Source organism: Podarcis bocagei (assembly GCF_964188305.1).
Source record: "Podarcis bocagei genome assembly, chromosome: 4".
Classification (NCBI taxonomy): Eukaryota; Metazoa; Chordata; class Lepidosauria; order Squamata; family Lacertidae; genus Podarcis; species Podarcis bocagei.
The window spans coordinates 18444952-18465763 of NC_138128.1; the positions used below are offsets into that span (position 1 = coordinate 18444952).

At 43.4% G+C, this 20812-nt stretch overlaps 1 long non-coding RNA gene across 1 annotated transcript; it reads left to right on the forward strand.

Moving 5' to 3' along the window:
- Positions 1–8943: 8943 nt before the first annotated feature.
- On the forward strand, positions 8944–18374 carry LOC308585208. The gene is made up of 3 exons (XR_014007152.1): positions 8944–9097; positions 10401–10457; positions 18017–18374. It is a non-coding gene; the product is annotated as an uncharacterized lncRNA (long non-coding RNA).
- The last annotated feature ends 2438 nt before the right edge of the window (positions 18375–20812 follow it).

Below are 20812 nucleotides of genomic sequence, written 5' to 3' on the forward strand. Positions count from 1 at the left end.
CACAGTGACCAACCAGATGCCTGTGGGAAACCTGCAAGCAGGCCTGACCACAAGAACACCCTCCACACCTGTGGTTTTCAGCACAGAGAGCCAGTGTGGTGTAGTGGTTAAGAGTGGTGGACTCATAATCTGGGGAACCGGGTTCGTGTCTCCGCTCCTCCACATGCAGCTGCTGGGCGACCTTGGGCCAGTCACACTTCTTTGAAGTCTCTCAGCCCCACTCACCTCACAGAGTGTTTGTTGTGGGGGAGGAAGGGAAAGGAGATTGTTAGCCGCTTTGAGGCTCCTTAGGGTAGTGATAAAGTGGGATATCAAATCCAAACTCTTCTTCTTCTTCAACAACTGGTATCTGAAAGCATTACTGCCTCCAACCATGGAGGCAGAGCATGGCCATCATGTGTCATGGACTGGCTAGATGAGGAAGAGTGGTGAGAGGACAGGAAACCATCAGAGGAGGAAAGCTCAGAGCCAGGAGAATGGAGTTGGGATATAGAAGACAGGAAGAAGGGGATGGGGCAGACTGATTGGAGGCTGAGCAAACAACAGGTTTGAGTGAGAGTGAAGTGTCTGGGGAGGAGGAGGCTGAGACTGTGACAGATCCACAGCAACCTATCACGGTCTGGTCTACGGGCGACCTAAGTCCCGGCTGAGGACGTCGGGACCGGGGGCAAGATGGTGGGGTGGGAGAAGGAATGAGAGTCCAGAAGCCAGGGGTCCAAGGGTCAGGAAGCAGGGAGTCATGAAGTCGAGGGTCCGAGGGTCGAGAAGCAAGGAGTCATGAAGTCAAGGGTCTGAGGGTCGAGAAGCAAGGAGTCACGAAGCCGAGGTCCGAGGATCAGGAAGCAAGAACCCAAACGCAGGAAGGCAGGAAACATGTTGCTGTGGCAAAGAGCTGAAGGGAAATGCTGACCTTATATGCCTTCCCGGCCCTTGCCACCAGGTGCAGCAAGTTATCAAGCGGCCTCACCTCTGTGGCCGTGCCTTGCCTCTCCAGAACAAACTTAGGAAGGCCCCAGTCCTACGAAGCCCTACTGGTCCTGGGGCCTGGCTCCTGCACGCACTCGTGACACAACCTGCCAGTTCCACTGTTTTCCTCTCTCCTCGTCCCCTGTCCCCAAGAACGAGGAGGACATTACATGTAGCCAAACCAAAGGCACAGTGAGCCCCTCCTTGAAGGTGTTTGAGACTGTTGGGGGAGGAGCCTTAGGAAAAAGTAGGAGGTTCAGATCCTTAGTCTTGGCAACTGCTTCATTGGACTAGCCCTGCCTGTGTAGTTCTTTGTTTCTATTTGGTCCTTCTGAATAAAGAATCAGCATTACTGTTCATCTCTGTGCTGACCTGCAGCTGAACTAGCCCTGACACCATGGCTGCTAACCATATCCTTGCCCTCCATGATTTTGTCCTATTATTTTTTAAAGCCATCTAAATAGAGGGCCGTCTCTCCAGAGGGAGAATCATGCACCAGGATCCGTGGTCTGCTTTGCATGTAAATGGTTCCAGGTTTAATACTTGGCACCTCTACGTAGGGCTGGGAGGGACCCCTGCCTGAAACCCCAGAGAGCCCCTGCCAGCCCGTGAAAGCAATGCTGAGCTAGATAGTCCAGTAGGTACATCTCAGGCAGCTTTCTATGTTGCTACAACCATTATCTTAACAATTTCAGAGCTAACATCTGTATGAAATAGCAAATACCTCCTGAAACCCAATCTGATGGATGCCTATATTAAGCAAAACCAAGCGGTGTCTTCTTAACATGGTTTCATCTGAATTACTTCCATTCACGTTATTAAAACAAGTGAAGAAAAGGGAGTGCAGAACAGAATAAGTGCTCTTCAATGAAATGTGATTCTGTCAGCACAAAAACAGCCTAACCAAGCCCTAGCACAGCCCGCTATATTCAGCAAAAGCCAACATTTGATTGAGATTACAATAATCACCCAAGACATCAAGTTCATAATGATCTGCCCGATTCATTGCTCCCCTTTTTGTTTCAAATTGGATTTAATAGTAATCAAAACAACATGTGGAAGAATGGACATAATGACTAGCATTCCCTTCTCTAACATCTTTTCCTTCAAAATGAAAAGAGAGCAATTCCATCACAAAAGAAGTGTACATTTTAAGTCTGGCTGATCCTAATTTAATTGAAATCAATAATATAGTCTGATGCACATGTTTGCAACCCTTTCCACGATGACTCGTCTGCCATTGGTCCAGAACAGCAATGGGTCTTCCTGAAAGCAAGGACCTGGTGTAATTGCTCAGATTGTATCATTATAGTTCTGTCATACATGCAACACTGCAATTCTCTCTCTCCCACCCTTGCCACCATCCCAACTTGAAGGGTTTTCTTTTACCATGCAAAGCAGGAGGCTCTGGTTGAATGGATGACCAAGACGGTGAGGGAAGGAGAGTGTTTCATTGCTTACCACCAGCTATTTATCCGTTTAAAACCAACCTGCTGGACAGCAGCAGGAAAATGACACTGCAAATGATATTGTTGCAATGAGGAAAGCTTCGGGGAGCTTTCCCCAATATCTGATGATCTCCAAATGTTCTTGAGTACAGCTCCCATCAGCCCCAGCTAGTGTGGTCAATGGCAGGAATGCTGAATGTTGTTGTAGCCCAAAACATCTGGAGGGCACAAGTTGGGGAGGGTTGGCTCACCAGGAGTAAATTTACAAGAGTGTGAGGTCCATTTCTTGAGGGTGGAAGTAGTAATTGCCCCAATTGTATCATTATAATTCTGCCTTACATGTAACACTGTAATTCTCTTCCCATCCTCTGCTATCCCAACTTGAAGGGATGTTTCGTTCCCTGTGGTTGCCATCATGATATGGGTTGAATCACTTATGTTACCACACACTCTAGACCTAGGATACCTTGACTTGACCGATTAGAAAGCTGTATGCCTGCTTAAATGTTTATACATGCTAAATGAGCTGTTAATGGTTGATTATTGACTTCCTAGTGATACTATATGTCTTATTATGTGTTGCTGTTGAATTATTGTATTCATTTTTGCGTGAACCGCTTTGATTTACTTGTGGAAAATGCAGTATACAAATAAACTGACAATGGCAATGCTGAGGGCCTGTGAGTATTGTTCATTTCTGGTACTCAAAAAGCCTGGGACTCAGAAGTCTTTTATCCTAAGTATGTGGCCTTTTCACCAGGCTCTGGTTGATTGATCTCAAACACAAAAAGTAGAGTCCACAATATCTGGCCACCCCGACTTAGAGGACATCTGTTAACGCTACTTTGCTAGTCTCACAATGTAATGGTGTTCAAGTAAACGTTAATTTATTACACTCATTAAAATGTGGACCAAGCCAATTCCCCCACCCCATTCATATTTAGCCTACAAGCTGCCATTTTCATTTCAGCAAAAGAGACAGGCTTCTAAAAATGGAAGTTTGCTACAGAGATCACGATCCTTCCAAACAACCCTATCATTTGTTCATTTGTTAGTTGCAGTTTCCCTTCATATGCAAGTTTGTTAGTGGAGAGGTGTATAAAAAAAGCCTCCGTATGTTCCCTTGGCTGCATTTCACCACCACTGGGAGATTGAGTGGGTCTACCATAGGGCAGCTTCAGGATCCAGTACAGTGAAAAGAGCTCAACTGTCAGGGAACTGACATCGGAGCTAGAGGCGGAGGGAAGGCTCTCAAATGATGCTGGAGAAGGGCCCAGCAGGGAGAGAGGCAGCTCAACAGATGGGGAAGCAAATCAGCGCAACACCAGGGATAAAGGGGGGCAGATGGGGGAATCGGCGAGAGGGCTCCAGGACTCTTCACCGGACACCAGCGGGGAGAGCACGGGTCCTCCGCTACCCACGCCCTCCCAGCGCAGAAGACTTCCGCGCAGGGAGAGTAGGAGGAGACTTGGCGTCAAACAACTTTTATGTTGGAAAAGGTTTAAGAAATGCCCACTGACGGATTCTGCTAGCGGCTGAGGCAGCCACGAAGTGAAGGGCTGTCCAGACAGAAAGGTTTAACCAGGCAACATAGCCAGGAGAGGCGGCAACTTACGCACGAGCAACCCATACTCATTACATCAACCTTAGACATTTATGGCTCTACGACTGCATAATGCACCCCTACTTAGCCTCGAGGCCAGACCATATTTAAGAGGATGCATGTCATGATACTGGTATCAAATATAGTGTCCCAACACATTGTACCAAATGGTGTGCACCAGCTGTTAAGATGATAATAGAGTAATTTCCCCAAATCTAATTGTAGGTGAGTGAACTTCACTCTCAGTAACAGATGATGGAAATGAAAATTATAGCCCACTTCTAAATGGATAGTGATAATTTTGTTTTCCATCACAATAAAATGCCGTCGCAGTCAGGAAGAAAGCGCTAGGCGATTGCTCACCATAAGTAAAATCACCTCTTGGGAGAATGAGGTACCAACAAACTGTCAAACACAGGAATATTCAAAAGACTGCAATTGCTAACAGCTGCAGATAATAGCCCCATGATTTCTGAATACATAAAACTGCAAGTCATTAACAAAGCAGTGGCTTGTGGGGGTGACTCATGTGAAGTCAGTGGATAGTCCGAGCTTGGTTTCAAATGACCAGGTGTCGGCAGCTCAGAAGCTACCATCAAAATTGGTGCCATAGCTGGCAGTATCACCGGAGGTCCCAAAGAGCCAATATATGTTACCATAAATAACTACCTTATGCTGAGTCAGATCATTGGCAGTCTAGCCCAGGATCCTTCATTTTAATGGTAGTGACACCCCAAGAGCAGAGGCTGTGAGCAGGGATGAGTGAATCTGCTGGTTTTGGTTTCTCTCTGTTTCTCATCTTTCCAATTTTAAGTTCAGTTCTCCCCCTTTCCACACCACCTTGTGATTCTTTTTGTTTTTAATAAAAAAAATCCTCATGAAAATTCGTTACCATTTTACTGTGAATTTCACCTAATATACTCATTTTATATGTAATTTTACCTAAAATACACATTTTTGCAAAGCAAATTTTCCTAATGTAATACATGCACATTTTCACTAATAGATGCAGTGATAAGTCACACTTTACGCTCTTATGTGCAAGTTGTTGTTGTTGTTTTAAAGTTACCTGGCTGGAGAAATGTATTGTGAAATTTGGTGAATGGCTGTTTTTTGTGTCCATATTAGGTTGGTTTAACTTCTGAAGTGTGAAATGAACTGAATTACTCCCTCATCCCTACTCCTGAGATCATATTCAATATAGATCATCGAGGAACTGATCATAGGATCTTCTGGGACTACTGAGTTTTAGCCCCCACGCCTAAAAATTTTCAAGATATGTTGGTCTCCTCAAGGAAAAGTTATCCCATAGTGATGAAGAACTCTGATTTGTTAGAAAAGAACTCGTTTCATTGATATTGTGGTCTACTCATGATTTTCACATTTTGTTTTAACATCCAACAATTCCTCTTATAGTCTCCTTGCTTTATTTTCCCCTCCCATTGATATTATTTTGGTGCAGCAACTAACTGTCCATGCAGCAGTCTAGTGCACTAAACACTTTTTACATTGAATTTGCCATTACAAGTGATTCAGCACCACCTGACAATTGGGAGTGACTGATCCGTGACAGGCACAAGAATCCTTGCAACCCTTTAAGGTTCTTACTGATCTTCATCCTACTGGCACACGCCTCAAAGCCACATTTAATAAGTTCTACACTGAAACACCTTTGACATTTTTAAACAAAGCCCACTCCACCAAACCAAAGAATTTGCAGGCCTTAGCAGCAAAGGAGAGTAGCTTGAGTTGAAAAAGATAGTGATGAAAACATCACAGCTGATTTTTTCCATAAGAAAGCAATGTAGGGGGAGGGATGGGAGGAAGCTGTTGTCCAAGAAGTGCGATTTGCTTTGCCTTTGTGGATGCATCTGCAAGAGGAGGGGGAAGAGTTGTTTGTGCCAGATATGTGACATTTCCCTCTGGATGGAAGAGTGGAGAAAGGTCAGTAGCTAACCAGGGAATCTACATTTCATTCTAGAGTTTGGATAAGGGTAAAACAATCAGAGTCTTATGCTAAGGGTGTCTATGTGTGCTATTTTACAAAGGATATTCATCTGTTTGAAGGGATGCCCAGTCCAGCCCAAGCCTGGTTTAAAGTTAAAGGACTGTGACATTGCCTGTCAACAGTTCCTACCCAGACAACAGACTGAGCAGGCATAGGTCTCCCTGGTCGCAGTCTGCTCCACTACGCTGACATTGCTCACCCTGGTTGATTATCTTTTTCAGGAAAGGGGAGTATAATATTGTGTGTTCTCCTTGACCTGTCAGTGGCTTGATACTGTTGACCACAGTTTCCTGCTTGAAAGGTTCCATGGATTAGGAATTGGAGGCACTATTTTACAAAGGCTCCACTCATCCCTCAGGGCCATTTTGAGAGTGCTGCCCTGGGGAATTCTTGATCAACACTATCTGAACTGGCCTGTGGTGCCCCATATTGTTTAATCTTGTTCAACACTATCTGAACTGGCCTGTGGTGCCCCATATTGTTTAATCTTGTTCAACACTATCTGAACTGGCCTGTGGTGCCCCATATTGTTTAATCTTGTTCAACACTATCTGAACTGGCCTGTGGTGCCCCATATTGTTTAATCTTGCCTTCTATGCTGTTCAACATGCATATGAAGCTACTACGCTATACTATCCTGCAACAAACTATAATCTCTATGGAGCTGCAGCTAATTAACCATTGAAAATCCAGGGTTTGTGCATACTTTGACTCTAAGTAACTTCTGTAGAGAAGGGAAGGGGCTTCCTTAGGGAGTGAATAATATGACACCAAGTCCTTTGAACTTTTGTTTATTCCTCCTAGTTTACTGTTATGTGTCTGCGAGATAAATTTGAAGTGAAGAGGACACAACCTCAATTTTGTGAAGACCTCATCTTTATCTTTACAGTTCCTGGATCACAAATCTACTCATGTCTGATTGAAGGATTTGTGTGCTGATCTTTTCTGCAACTATTAGGGTCAGGATGCCAGCTGTTCTTTCCAGGTCACGTGTGAGATGGGAGCTGTACCAGGGTTACAGCTAGTTCATGGGGGGAATGACTTCTACCTCAAATTTATGCCAGATGTACCAATGCCATGTTCCACAGACTAGCACCCATCGTTACAGATACAGCACTGTAAGTAAGGTTAAGAGGGAGAGCATCCAGCCCCTTTACTACCTTGTGTATCCAGTCTAGCTCATGCCATTCAATTTCTCCCCTTTTTCTTTCTTATCTCAATTTGTTTATGAATATCCTAAAGCATATCCCAATACTCATCAGAAACCTATATTAATAGGACGGACACCACCCTTCCCTTCTTCTGTATTGCAATTCCCTTCCTTTTTTATATCCTCCTTAAATTTCCACTCTCTAAACTTCAGGGATTCCATAACACCATGGTTAGGCTTGTCTTTGTGGCTCATGATGGATGTGGGCTATAAAGTATTATGATGATGCTTTGAATAGAGGCTGATGCATAAAAATAAATGCCTTGTGTTGTATAGCACCGGAACATCTCTGTGGACATACCACTTTATTCTGTGCCATCGGGGGATCTTTTCTGTCAGCATTATTTAATTCCCTCCATTTGAGCCATCCCTTCAGTTTGGCCAAAATGTGGCACTAACTTTCAGATACACTCAGTAATGGCTGCCTGGGTGGTGCCAAACCAATCTAATCCTGTGGCCAAATATGGAGGCCCGACGGTGCCTTTTGTTTGCTTTGCTTATAAACAGCAGAAGTTACAGCAACTTCCACTTTATTTCCAGGTACAGGTGATAAAATCGCCTCTCTTCTCCGGGAGGGTCGTGAGCAAAAGTGGGAACATTCCAGAAGCCAGTTTATCTGAAAAGGGCAGGGGAGTCACGCCACAAACTCATTAAAATGCATTGTCTGTCACTTCTTATTGCTTAATTATAGCTCGTGGACTGTTAAACCAATGGAGCAGCCTGACTAGCTGAATATTGCTAAGTACTTTATAAGGACCATTCATGCGTGAGCATTTTTTAGCATTCTCATCTCTGTTGCTTACTCTTTTGGAAACATGTTGCTGTTTCCAATATTATGCATTTTGTGGAGTTGGAGCAGAATACTCAGAAAGCTCCCACCCTCCTCTCTCTCTGTCTTTCTGCCTCTTTGAGAGAACCAAGAGTGTGCTGCATAGTGCTGGTACTCGGTGCTGTTCGGTAGCTTCTTGTGTGTGTTGTCAGTTCAAATCAAAAAGGATTTGCTTGCAAGAGTAGTAGCTGTAAACAAGATGTTGCATTATTCACAATGCGGAATGATGTTCTTTCCAGTGTTGCCTACCGACGAACCAGCAGTCCACAAGGCCACCGGTATTCAGACCAGGGCTGGACCTCTTGTGACCCACACACAGCCCAACTGCCCTATATTGTGTGGGGTCAGTCAGGTGTTACTTTTCCCAGTGGCGGACCTTGGGGTCTCAAATTTCATCAGCACCCTGGGTGACGCCAAAATTCGGTATCCCCCGCCGCCTCGGGCCTTCTTTCTACATCATAGTTGTGATGCCCCAGTCATGCTCCCCTAAATCTACCTCTGACTTTTTCTCACTGGCAAGTCATAGGACATCCATAGATCACACAAGCAGGGAATGAGGACCTGAATTCCCTTCTCCATTGCCTGTCCCAAGTGTTGAGCTCACATAGAACCATTCGGAACTCCACTTTGTGAGACCGGCTTCAGTCTCTAATGCAGGCATGGCCAAACTTGGCCCTCCAGCTGTTTTGGGACTACAACTCCCATCACCCCTAGCTAACAGGACCAGGTCAGGGATGATGGGAATTGTAGTCCCAAAACAGCTGGAGGGCCAAGTTTGACCATGCCTGCTCTAGTGAGTTAGCCAATCAACAACAAAGCAAGTGTTGCTAGGTTATTGCATTCTGTTTTTTCTGCCTTTCTCTCAAGCCAATAGAAAAACAAGGGGCTCATCCACCCCCCTCCACATCAAGTCCAGTTCTTTCTCCACATCTCCTGCTTAACACGGGGACCAAAACTGACATGACATATTATATGGACATAACTGGCTCCTGACATTATCTTCTTTACTTCAAAGGAGCTGGACAGGAAGTGAGTATGCATTAATTTGATCAGACGATCAATGCTGGGGGGGGGGGGAGAGAGGAGGGTGTTTAACCCCTTCTTTCCTGGCCATTTCCCTGCTTTAGATCCCACCTGCCCAACATGCTGCCATCAGCTGATATGCTGTATAACACCTCAGAGGTTTTGTTTTGTTTTTAAAGTATAAAAATGGAAAGCCAAAATGAAAAATCAATTAATTAAAGTGTATAGAAGGTCTGGGGCACATGCATCAGTAGCACCCCTAGTAACTCCATTTGCACCAGATAGACTGACTCCACCCCAACCTCTGCATGTTTAACACATGATCTGATTGTGATTAAAAGCCTCCTTGTTAAAGTGCCAAATATCTGAAGCATATCTGGCAGGATTTTGCCAAAACCATAACTATTCACAACTTTAGACTGACCATATTGCATAGCTCATACATAAAGGGCACCCAGATAGGCTCTGCAGAGAATCCTGTTGGTGAGATACAGGACGACATTTCCTGCATCTCAAAGCTTCTGATTTTAGACTTGTGGACAAATTGCACTAAACACAGGTACACACTCGCTCGACATGGGTATAAGTTGTGTGACAGGTGATGCACCTGTTGCTTTGTACGGTTCAACAGTTCTGTGCACAGGTACACAGACTGTGTAATTGCTGAATGCTACATGTGAACAATAGGTGTCCAAGGAAAGTCATACCTTGGTTCTCAAACGGAATCTATTCCAGAAGTCTGTTCGACTTCCGAAAATGTTCAAAAACCAAGGTGCAGCTTCTGATTGGCTGCAGGAGATTCCTGAACTCAATTGGAAGCTGCAAAAGCAGTATCGCATATTTGGGTTCCAAAGAACGTCCGCAAACCAGAACACTCACTTCCGGGTTTGTGGCGTTCGGGAACCAAAACGTACGAGTACCAAGACATTTGACTATCAAGATACAACTGTATACAGCTCTACAATTTGTGTAGACAGGTACAATTGTACACACATGGAATGCAACACCCCTAAGCCATCTAATCATTTTCTCTTCAAATCAGTGAAACTGGCTACCATCTCTTCTTGTGGTTGGTAGTTCCACAGGCCAGCTGCTTCTATATGCACTTGCATTTATGCGCATGTTTTAAATGGGACCGTTGCTAATCCAACCCATTTTTTGTGATATTGTTGTTCAAAAAATTGTGGCTACTGGGGCATCAGGCATAGAGGAAATATCCCCCCCCCCCATGGCACTATAGTGTTGGTTTTTTTTTACGCTGTTAGGGCGATACTTTGTTAAATAAATAAATAAATAAATGCTCTCCCTTCCAGTGGGACGGCTTTGTAGCCTGATGGATTTCAAGTGGAAGAACCTGAAGTTGAACGAACGTGAGTTTTGTTTTTGAACAGCTAACAAGTTTAAGGGAACAATTTACGTGATTACCTGGAGTTACAGTTAGATGAAAGAAAGATGTTTCCCCATTTAATATCTCGACAGGGATAATAAGCAGATCAAAGGTCTGAGCAAAGAATCAGCAGATACAGTCTCTTGTTGATGCCTGCAACATAAATGCTAGAAGGGGCAATCTGTTTTAGTTATGCTTTTGAGTACACGTTAAATCTAATTTTAGTGCACAATAAAAATGAATGGTCCGCTTTCAAAGGCACTGCATCTGCTGAGTACAAGTTTCCATGCCAGATGGTTTTTGTATTTTGTTTTGTAGTTGTTTTGCATTCTGCTAATTCTCACCCTATAGTACAACATGGTGAAGCTGACACACTTAAAATGACCTTGCAGTGAGGATTCTCAATCTCACGGTGACTATTTTTTTGTAAAAAAAGGAGCAACCTTTCAGACCCCCATGGTGAACAGTAATAGCTCTCTTTCCTTATATACTTCTTTCTTACAGCCGCATTGTTGAGTTGATTCATTGGTTAGATGCATATATTTAAAACCTTGTGATCAGTTAAAAAGGAGCTCGGGGTTAATCATGGTACAGTAAAAATATCTTTTGAAATGAGAAAAGAGGAGAGCAGAGAGAGACACAGACACAATACATGGGACCACCTCTGAAGATGGTTCAACTGGTGTAGAATTCAGTAGCCAGGTTGCTCCCTGGGTTTGAGCATACAGCACCAATCCTGATCCAACTGCACTGGCTGTAAATTAGTTTCCGTAGCCACGTCAGTGTGCTAGTTTTGACCTATAAAGCCTTAAACAGCTCAGGACTGCAATACCTCAAGGACTGCCTTTCTCCATATGAACTAACCCAGATCCTACAATCATCATCCTAGGCACTTCTTTGTGTGCCTCCTCTGCAAGAGGTCTGGAGTATTAAGTATAATTGGTTTAATTGACACTGAAATGGTGAATGCCTGTGTAATGGTGAAAATGTTTAACATGGGGAGAATCCATTGAAGCTAAATTAAGAGCAAGAATGGAACTCTGAGCTTTAACTGAGTTGATAATTAACTGTTGAATGTATGCTGCTTTCTGACACGTGAGTGTTTAACCTTAGATCACATGGGAGGCTATTGAATTGCAAAGCACCATTTTGAAGGGAGTTGCCTTTAGTTCTTTGTTCCCAGGCTCCATGGAGTAAGGATGTAAATCAAGCTCTCCAGGAAAACAGCTTCAGGCAAAATGGATGTTGTAAGGAGGGAGACTTTTGCTTATACATCTGTTTGGAGCATTTCATATTTTGTAAGATGCTGAGTCTATGTGCTGGACTGGCATATGCCTTATGGAACTGTTTGGATATATCATTTACTGTTTTTTGTTATGTTTTGAAAAAGGTTCTGCAAATAGAGTTTTCATTAAACTTGTGGGCCTTGACAATGTTTTATTTCCAAAAAGGAGTCAGTTTTTATGAATCCAGTCATTTCAAACTATGCAGTACAGTGGTACCTCAGGTTAAGAACTTAATTTGTTCTGGAGGTCCGTTCTTAACCTGAAACTGTTCTTAATCTGAGGTACCACTTTAGCTAATGGGGCCTCCCGCTGCAGCCACGTGATTTCTGTTCTCATCCTGAAGCAAAGTTCTTAACCCAAGGTACTATTTCTGGGTTAGCAAAGTCTGTAACCTGAAGCGTCTGTAACCCAAGGTACCACTGTATTAATATTTGCAATATGGAGGGCAGCAATGCAAGAATAGACCTTTTCTGCAGCAGCTCCTGTTTGTGCAATGCTCCTCCCAGGAAGGCTCACTTGGTGCCTTGCCTTGATATTATTGTTCTTGTTGCTTTTAATCTGCAAATGAAACATAACTGTTTGTTTTCCCCACCCCTGCCACTTGCATTGTTTCCTTTACAATGAAATCAGTGGAACGGAAGAGTAACTTTTGTGATTCACACAATTATTTACTTAACTCATGTAAATCACATTTCACCACAGTGGACAGAAAGATGAATAATGTGGTTTGGGGTAGAATATGAACTGCAGCAGAACAGAAATAGTGCTGTGTGAAGCAAACACATGCTGCAACAGAAAATGGTGCCTTCTTATACCCTAATCTTTAATATCATCATATTTCTATGGATTGATGGGGATGTTCTTATATACAAAAGTAAATACTGTGCAAATCAGCTCTGTGGGAATGTGGTATTTTCTGTATGTCTTCAAAGCTCCTTAGATTCTGAGAGAGGCGAAGAGACCTTTATAAACCATTAACATGCTTAAAACATTGTGGGTTTCCTTTCCTTTCCTTTCCTTTTTTTTTGGTTTGCACAGAATTTCTTGGAACTTTCAGCAGGAGATGGTGTTTCTGACATTTAAGCCTGAAACCACTTAAATAAATACAAGCTAAATGAACACATTTTATTGCCCCAGTGTAAACTGTATATAATCCCAGAAAATTTTCCTTGGCTGCTTCGCCTCTCCCCATATGCAGCAGCAAATTTTATGGCATAAACAGCCAAGATATATTAGTGTGTCCCAGGAAGCTACCAGTGGTTTACTACAGTTGCCATAGCAATGGTAAAACAACTTGGCTGATGGCGTGGAAAACTATTTGTACAAAGAGCTGGCTTTGCTTTTGTTCCTTTTGTTCCTTTGGTCTTCTGTTCTGTGTTAACATGCTCCTTTAAATTGCTTTATAATCAGCTTCTACGAATGATACATTTTTAGGGGTTGCTGGATTTGCAAAGGAAAACGTTTTGGTGATATGGCAAGTTGCTGTCATACCTTTGAACAATGATTAATGCTTGAGCTGCATTCCTTTCCCCTGCCTTTCCCATGAGCAATTGTAAGTTTATCAATAAAAATAAAACCTTCTTTGGAATATACATCCTTTTAAACAACAACAACAACAACAACAACAACAACAACAACAACAACAACAACAACAACAACAATTTATTTATATCCTGCCCTCCCCAGCTGAAGCTGGACTCAGAGCGGCTAACAACAGTAAAATTATACAGCATTCTAAAATCAATTCATTATAAAATCAGTTCAAATCAAATTGATGGCAACCATTGGGCTAGAGTTCTGTGAAGAACTACCAAGGCTGTGCCTTGGCCAAAAGCCTGGTGGAACAGCTCTGTCTTGCAGGCCCTGCGGAAAGATGTCAAGTCCCGCAGGGCCCTAGTCTCTTGGGACAGAGCGTTCCACCAGATCGGAGCCACAGCTGAAAAAGCCCTGGCTCTGGTTGAGGCCAGCCTAACCTCTCTGTGGCCCGGGACCTCCAAGATGTTTTTGTTTGAAGACCGTAAGGTCCTCCGTGGGACATACCAGGAGAGGCGGTCCCGTAGGTACGAGGGTCCTAGGTCATATAGGAAATACAGGAAATACAAGGCTTTCTCATTTTTCAGCAGCTACCCTTCCTAATGAGTTATTAAGAGCTAAGTAAGGGGAGGAATCTGCCCAACACACATTCTGAAGTGGACCACCTGGATTTGATCCAAGTGGATTATGACCCACACTGGATATCCACCTGCTTCTGAATCCACAGTCTCGCCAATTCTAGTATGAGAGTTGCAGCACTGTCTCTCTTCTGGTAAAAACTTTATTCACCTTTTAAGAGTTCACAAAAAGTCCTCTGGGTATCCCCCATTCTGAAGCAGGGATGGAGTGTTTGGGGGTGAGGCATGCACTTTCACAAAAATGTAAGTCCTGGGGTATATTTCTCCGCAGAGGCAGCCCAATGTATTTTTGCTGCCTGAAGCAGAACAGTAAATGGTTCCACCACCAACATGGCACATGGTACCCAAGTCTGGTCAAGTTATTTTGGCAGCTGAGGCAGAAAACCCTGCAAACACCCCCTCTCACCCTTGGAACTGCCTCCTCAAAATACAATGAATAAACTGAATAATTAATCATTTCCTGACCTTTTATGACAACTAAAATCAGAGTTTTCAGAGGCAGAGAGTTGAGAATAAGAAGGGATTTGGAAGGGATTTAATGTCAAGGGGGAGTCCTCTCCCGACTTTTAAACATGCTGAAGGGAATCACAAGAAAATCCCTAGGTCAGTAGTGGAATAGATACTTTGTATGCTGGAGGAGACTCTTGAGAGTCTCATGGACTGCAAGAAGATCAAACCTATCCATTCTTAAGGAAATCAGCCCTGAGTGCTCACTGGAAGGACAGATCCTGAAGCTGAGGCTCCAATAGTTTGGCCACCTCATGAGAAGATAAGACTCCCTGGAAAAGACCCTGATGTTGGGAAAGATGGAGGGCACAAGGAGAAGGGGACGACAGAGGACGAGGTGGTTGGACAGTGTTCTTGAAGCTATCAACATGAGTTTGACCAAACTGCGGGAGGCAGTGGAAGACAGAAGTGCCTGGCGTGCTCTGGTCCATGGGGTCATGAAGAGTCAGACACGACTAAATGACTAAACAACAACAATGCAGATGTCCTAGGGAAAATAAATGGTCCCAATACAAGGCTGCTTTCTATGTGGAAGACTAGTGGGTGATGCCAAGTTCTCTGTCCCAGACACTGAAAAGGATGGCACTGCTTATCATAAGCTAGATTTTTCCAGTAGATTGTTCTACCTTACCTTGGTCAGGTCCTGGTTTATGACAATGATTTCTGTGAAACAGTTTCTTGTTCCTTCAGTGCCAAGGTTATGCCAATTCCAAGGTTCTTTAATGTCTATGGTAAGCCCCCTAGCCTCCAATATCTGCTTTGTCCAATAAACTCTTTTATAAAATGTCTATACAGATCCTTTACTGTGTAGCATCCTAACTTTGCTTGTACTGATGATGCTTTTGGACTGCGAAATACAGGTACAGGTTGGGAGGCAAAGGACCGCTAACTGCATGATTGGGACCACTTAACGTGCTCATGTAACCTGGGTTTTCACTGGGCCATTTCCATGAGTAATAGCCTAACTAAATAGTGTGGAATTATAGCAGGGTTAAGACACTTTCTTTATGATGAATCTAAGTCATTTCTAAAACAGAGTGACCCATTTTACTGAGATCACTGAGTTGGAAATGGAAGTTGATTCTTTTGCGTTAGGGAGTGCTCTGTTTGACTTGAAAATGAGAAGCAATTTAATGTTCTGAGTTCACATATTGAGCTCACAGGCTAAAACCATTTGTATATTGTGAGCTAATTAACTTCAGCACACACACACATCACTAGAAAAAGCAACCCAGCTCCTGTGGCACAATGTCAGCGTGATATTTGACCACACATTCATACTTTTCTTTTTCTCACCTCCTGCAGAAATAACCTCTGCAGGAAACCCTCCATTACAATTTGAAGCATTAAATCACCACCATCATGGGATTAAATTCAGAGTGTTATTACCAGTGTGGTGTTGCAGCTAGTGTTAGAAGAAGATCTCAGAGAGCAGGAATCCAAATCCCTGATGCTCAGTGGACAAGTCATTATCGAACTTTAGCTCACAGGAATGTTGTGGAAAGAAAATGAAACAAAACAGGGGTTGAAAAAGCATACGCTGTTAGGGTTGCCAGACTACCAGGCCTCACCTAAAGCCTGCCAGTAGCAGATGGAGTGCTTGCATCTCCAGGTGGGTGACAGTCCCTTTAATAATGGAAAGAAAATATATTAAGGCTGCATATAGCTTGTAAGCTTCAGCCCAGCAGGACCTGGCTGAAAATTATAGCATAGACATTTGGGGTGCAGGGGTTCTGCCTTCCACTCCCTTCTTCCAATTAACCTCCATCTCCAGGGCCTGTCCTTTTGACATCTCCAGGGGCCACCCCTATGTCTCAGGTTTGGGTCCTGACACCTCAAGGTTCCTACACGCTGCATTCTTGTTACCTCAGGCTAAATACTTTGAAAATGAGTTTCTCAAAGTAGAATATCATCCTGCCCTGTGGACATGACTTGGGAAGACAGGCAAACTAATATCAGTGTACTGGAAGAAGCAAAGATCACCAGTGTCGAAGCAAGGATTCTTCAACATCAACTTTGTTGGACTGGTCATGTTGTGCGGATGCCTTCCAAAGCAACTACTCAATTCCCAACTTAAAAATGGAAAGCGTAATGCTGGTGGTCAACAAAAGAGGTTTAAAGACTCTCTCAAGGCATATCTAAAAAAAATTAGTATAAAGACTGGCAACTGAGAAGCACTGGCCTGTGAGCGCTCCGATTGGAGAACAGCCTTTACCAAAGGTGCCATGGGCTTTGAAGACACTCAAACTCAGGACGCAAAGGGAGAAATGTGCTAAGAGGAAGGCACGCTTGGCAAATCACATCGTGATCAACTCCCACCCGGAAACCAATGTTCCCAGTGTGGAAGAACATGTGGATCCAGAATTGGCCTCCACAGTCACTTACGGACTCATTGTTAAAACTGTGTTTATGGAAGACAATCTTACTTGGCTACGAGTGATCACCAAAGAAGAAGATTGCTCTATCTAGCCTTAGCACCGCCTGCTCTGACTTGTCAGCAGGTCTCATAGGTTTCAGGCAGAAGTTCCCAGCGCCACTCTTTGAGATCATTTGGACAAGGTGGCCCTCGGGATCCTTTCCAATTCTACGATTCTATGATTGCTTTAAAATATAGATGCATGAATCAGATCTGTGTTCTCGTGCACATGCTGAGCTTAAAGGTCCCTGTTTTCTGTTGCCATCCTGAGGATCATGGAAGTGCTGCTGCAAATGGCAGCTCAGAGTTCATGAATGACACCTTCAGAGCAATATAGTAGTGACTCTTGGCTAGATGTCCAGGAGAGCCTTGCTTTCATATTTTTCAAAGTTTGGTTGCAGAGGATGCACACAGGGAAGTGGTTATATGTTTAAAACCATGTGTGTGTTGTTTAGGTTTTTTTTTTTTCAACCAGAACATGGCAGGACTTAGTTCTGACATCTCTTAGGTGGGTTTCAGTACCCCTCAAGTGGGTGCCTTTGCCATTCCATGAGAACAAGAGAGGTATTCATGGGGAGTTCTTTTTCTAGAAAAATAGCACTGTTGTTGTTATCCTTCTGTCTTGAGACAATGGAGGAATGTGCTTTTGGGAGGTAAAGTCAAAGTGCTGGAAGTTTACAGTGCCTGCTGTGGCTATAGAGACTGATCTGGGAGAGACATGTTTTGTTGCAGCTGGGGCAGATGAAGGCGTCCGGTTGTGCTCCTGCAGATGCACCATGGTATTTCTTCTCCCAGCAGTCATTCCATCTCTGGTCACTGCTGTGGATACACCTTATCCCATCAGGGAGATGGCGACATTAATCCTTAATTCATGGTGTTTTAATTTTCTTCCAACAGGAGCTTTTTATGTGGTTAGGGGGCCATCATATATATGACCTCTCCATGCTTATGCCAGGGGTTGCCAATGTGGTGCCCATGGGCACACATGTGCCCAAAGAGGCCTTTTTTGGTGCCCATGGGGTCTTCTTCTCTGCCCCTTGATGAAATAACATTTGAAACAGTTCTTTCACTTTGCAAATGTGCCCCTAGGTCCCTAGAGGGTTTTGACTTCAGCTCTATGCAATGTTGTCTCTGACTAAGCATCCTCCCTGTTTCCTTTCAGCTTGACCTTGGAAGCAGGACGTATGAGTGTCAGTGCTTGACGTACCTATCAGAGAAATGAATTGTGACTGATACCTGGCCAGAAAAAGAAAGGAAAGGAAAAGGAAATATCTTATATATGTCAGCAACTCCAAAGGCAGAATGACTGAGAACACAAGATCAAGACAGAAGATCAAAAGCCCCTTCTTTCCCTTGAAATGTTAAGTCTCAGTGCACGATTTCAGTGACCATGAATTGCCGTCATTAGCACGTTGCTGACAAGATATCAGTGCTCTCACATTTCTTTTTAAAATCTCAAGCATTTGACTGATTGTGGTGCTAATAATAGTGTGACACAGTAATTTTATTGTCAGGGTTATTCTCGGACGCGGTGCTGCCTCTGTCAATCTGTTGATGAATAAAAAGTTATGTAAGATATTATTACAGAACAGTTCAGAAGCAATTGCATTGAAAAGGTTGACAGACATGCTATAGCTACTCTTGGCTGTACGTGAATCTTAAAAAAAACCAAAAATTTTCAGAACACAGTGTTAGCTTTCTTTTAAAAGGCAAGGAGCATCTCTAATTTGCTTTAGCAAATATTTAAGCTGTTTACCTCCATTGTTCTTTTTATCAGAAGAACTAGAGAGATACCTACCATTGTGACGGACAGGGGTTTGGAAGGGATAGGAATCCATGTATTACAGGCGTGATGGGTGGGCAATGCAATTCTCTGGGTTAGGGAGGAGAGATAAATTCAGTTTAGAAATTTGTGCTTCTTGAAACCATATGCAGAATCCTTCAAAATGTACTTTTACCTCACAGAGTTGTTATGAGGTCAAAAACAGAACCATATATGTTGCCAAGAATTCCACGTTGTGAAGATTCTTACCACCATGTAAATGCTTTTTTTTTTAATACAAGGATCAAAGCGACTTGCCACTATGCAAATATAATCTCAGCTACTCATCTGTATCAATTCAAGTTATTCAGTGGTAATCATGTCCGTATAGTTAAAGCTATGGTTTTTCCAGTAGTGATGTATTGAAGTGAGAGCTGGACCATAAAGAAGGCTGATCGCCAAAGAATTGATGCTTTTGAATTATGGTGCTGGAGGAGACTCTTAAGAGTCCCATGGACTGCAAGAAGATCAAACCTATCCATTCTGAAGGAAATCAGCCCTGAGTGCTCACTGGAAGGACAGATCCTGAAGCTGAGGCTCCAATACTTAGGCCACCTCATGAGAAGAGAAGACTCCCTGGAAAAGACCCTGATGTTTGGAAAGATTGAGGGTACAAGGAGAAGGGGACGACAGAGGACGAGATGGTTGGACAGTGTTCTCGAAGCTACCAGCATGAGTTTGACCAAACTGCAGGAGGCAGTGGAAGACAGGAGTGCGTGGCGTGCTCTGGTCCATGGGGTCACGAAGAGTCGGACATGACTAAATGATTAAACAACAACAACAATCATGGAACAGGTGCAGAAAAGTTGAACTCTTAAGGTTGGACGTTGAATTTTCAGCTTCATGGATCCTTAAAGTCATGTAATGAATGGCTTCAAAGATGCCCAGTGAGGTCTCCAGCATGTGGGGATGGAAGTGTTAGCTCTTCCCTTCTACAATGTGGGTTTCATGAAAATCACTGTAAGAAGGAAGCTCCCTTCCACACTGTGCCAAATAGCAACCAAAGACAAATCGAGAATTGGGGTGGTGGTGGTACTGCAGCATGGATGAAAAGCATTAACACCCTTCACCACATGCTCCTGATTGGGCCTCTCGTGTGTTTTCGTAAGTGAAGATGCTTGAAAAAAATGATTTATGTGAATTCCAATGTGAAACTGATCTGATCTACAAATATGTGAATGGAAGCGCAAATTGTCCTTGACGTTTTTGTCCTCTGAATTTTGCATGACAGCTCTCAGCTCAAATTTGGAAATGCATACATTGAGATAAAATGCATCTTTAGAGTCTTATTTTGTGATCAGATAGCATTTAGAGGTGCCTTTCCTTGCAGCTTTTGGTTTGTTTGTTTAAATGTAAGCTACTGCAGAAGTGGGGCAGAATGGCCTTGTAGATGACATGCAAAATGAACCTGGGCCAGAAATGGTCTGATCTTTCCACCCACCAAGTCATGTGCAATTTGGTCCCCTGCAAACCACTGTCCCTTGAACCTTCTGGCAGCAAAGCAGAAGGGACACTAAGAACAACTTGTGTGTTTGTTTGTATACAACACAAGCATCCCTTATGTCTCATTGCACATTTCATTTTAATGTTAAGATCGTTGTTTGTTTCGATGTAAAGCAGGCATTGTTCAGAACACTGGGAAAACAGGTGTTGTATTGGAAGCGAACAGGCGCCAAACTGTTTTTCTCTGACAAAGCCTAAATGGGGAAAACAATTCTCCATTTCCCTTCAACACCCCTTCCCCCCACCTCTCAATTGCTCATTTCCACTTGCTTCTCAAGCAGCCAAATGGAACCGGAAAAGAGAGCGCAGAATATACTGAATACTCCCTGATTGCATCAGTGGTCATGGATCTCTCGAAACATTCGTGAGCTTCAAAGCCTAATGTAGCTGCAGAGAGGAGCTGGGGATTTTGCTGATCCTCTTGTGGGTGGAAAAGAGGTAGGGATTTTTTTTTTTAGAAATTGCTTTCAACAATTGAAAAATGTTCCACGGGCACCTGAAGTGATTTAGATAGACAGTCTCGCCCTGCCATTATCCCCAGCTGTGGCATCACCTGCTGCACCAGGGGCATATTAAATGTATGATGTTTTTATTGCACTGCCTCAAGCAGTAGTACTTTGCAATATGAGAAGG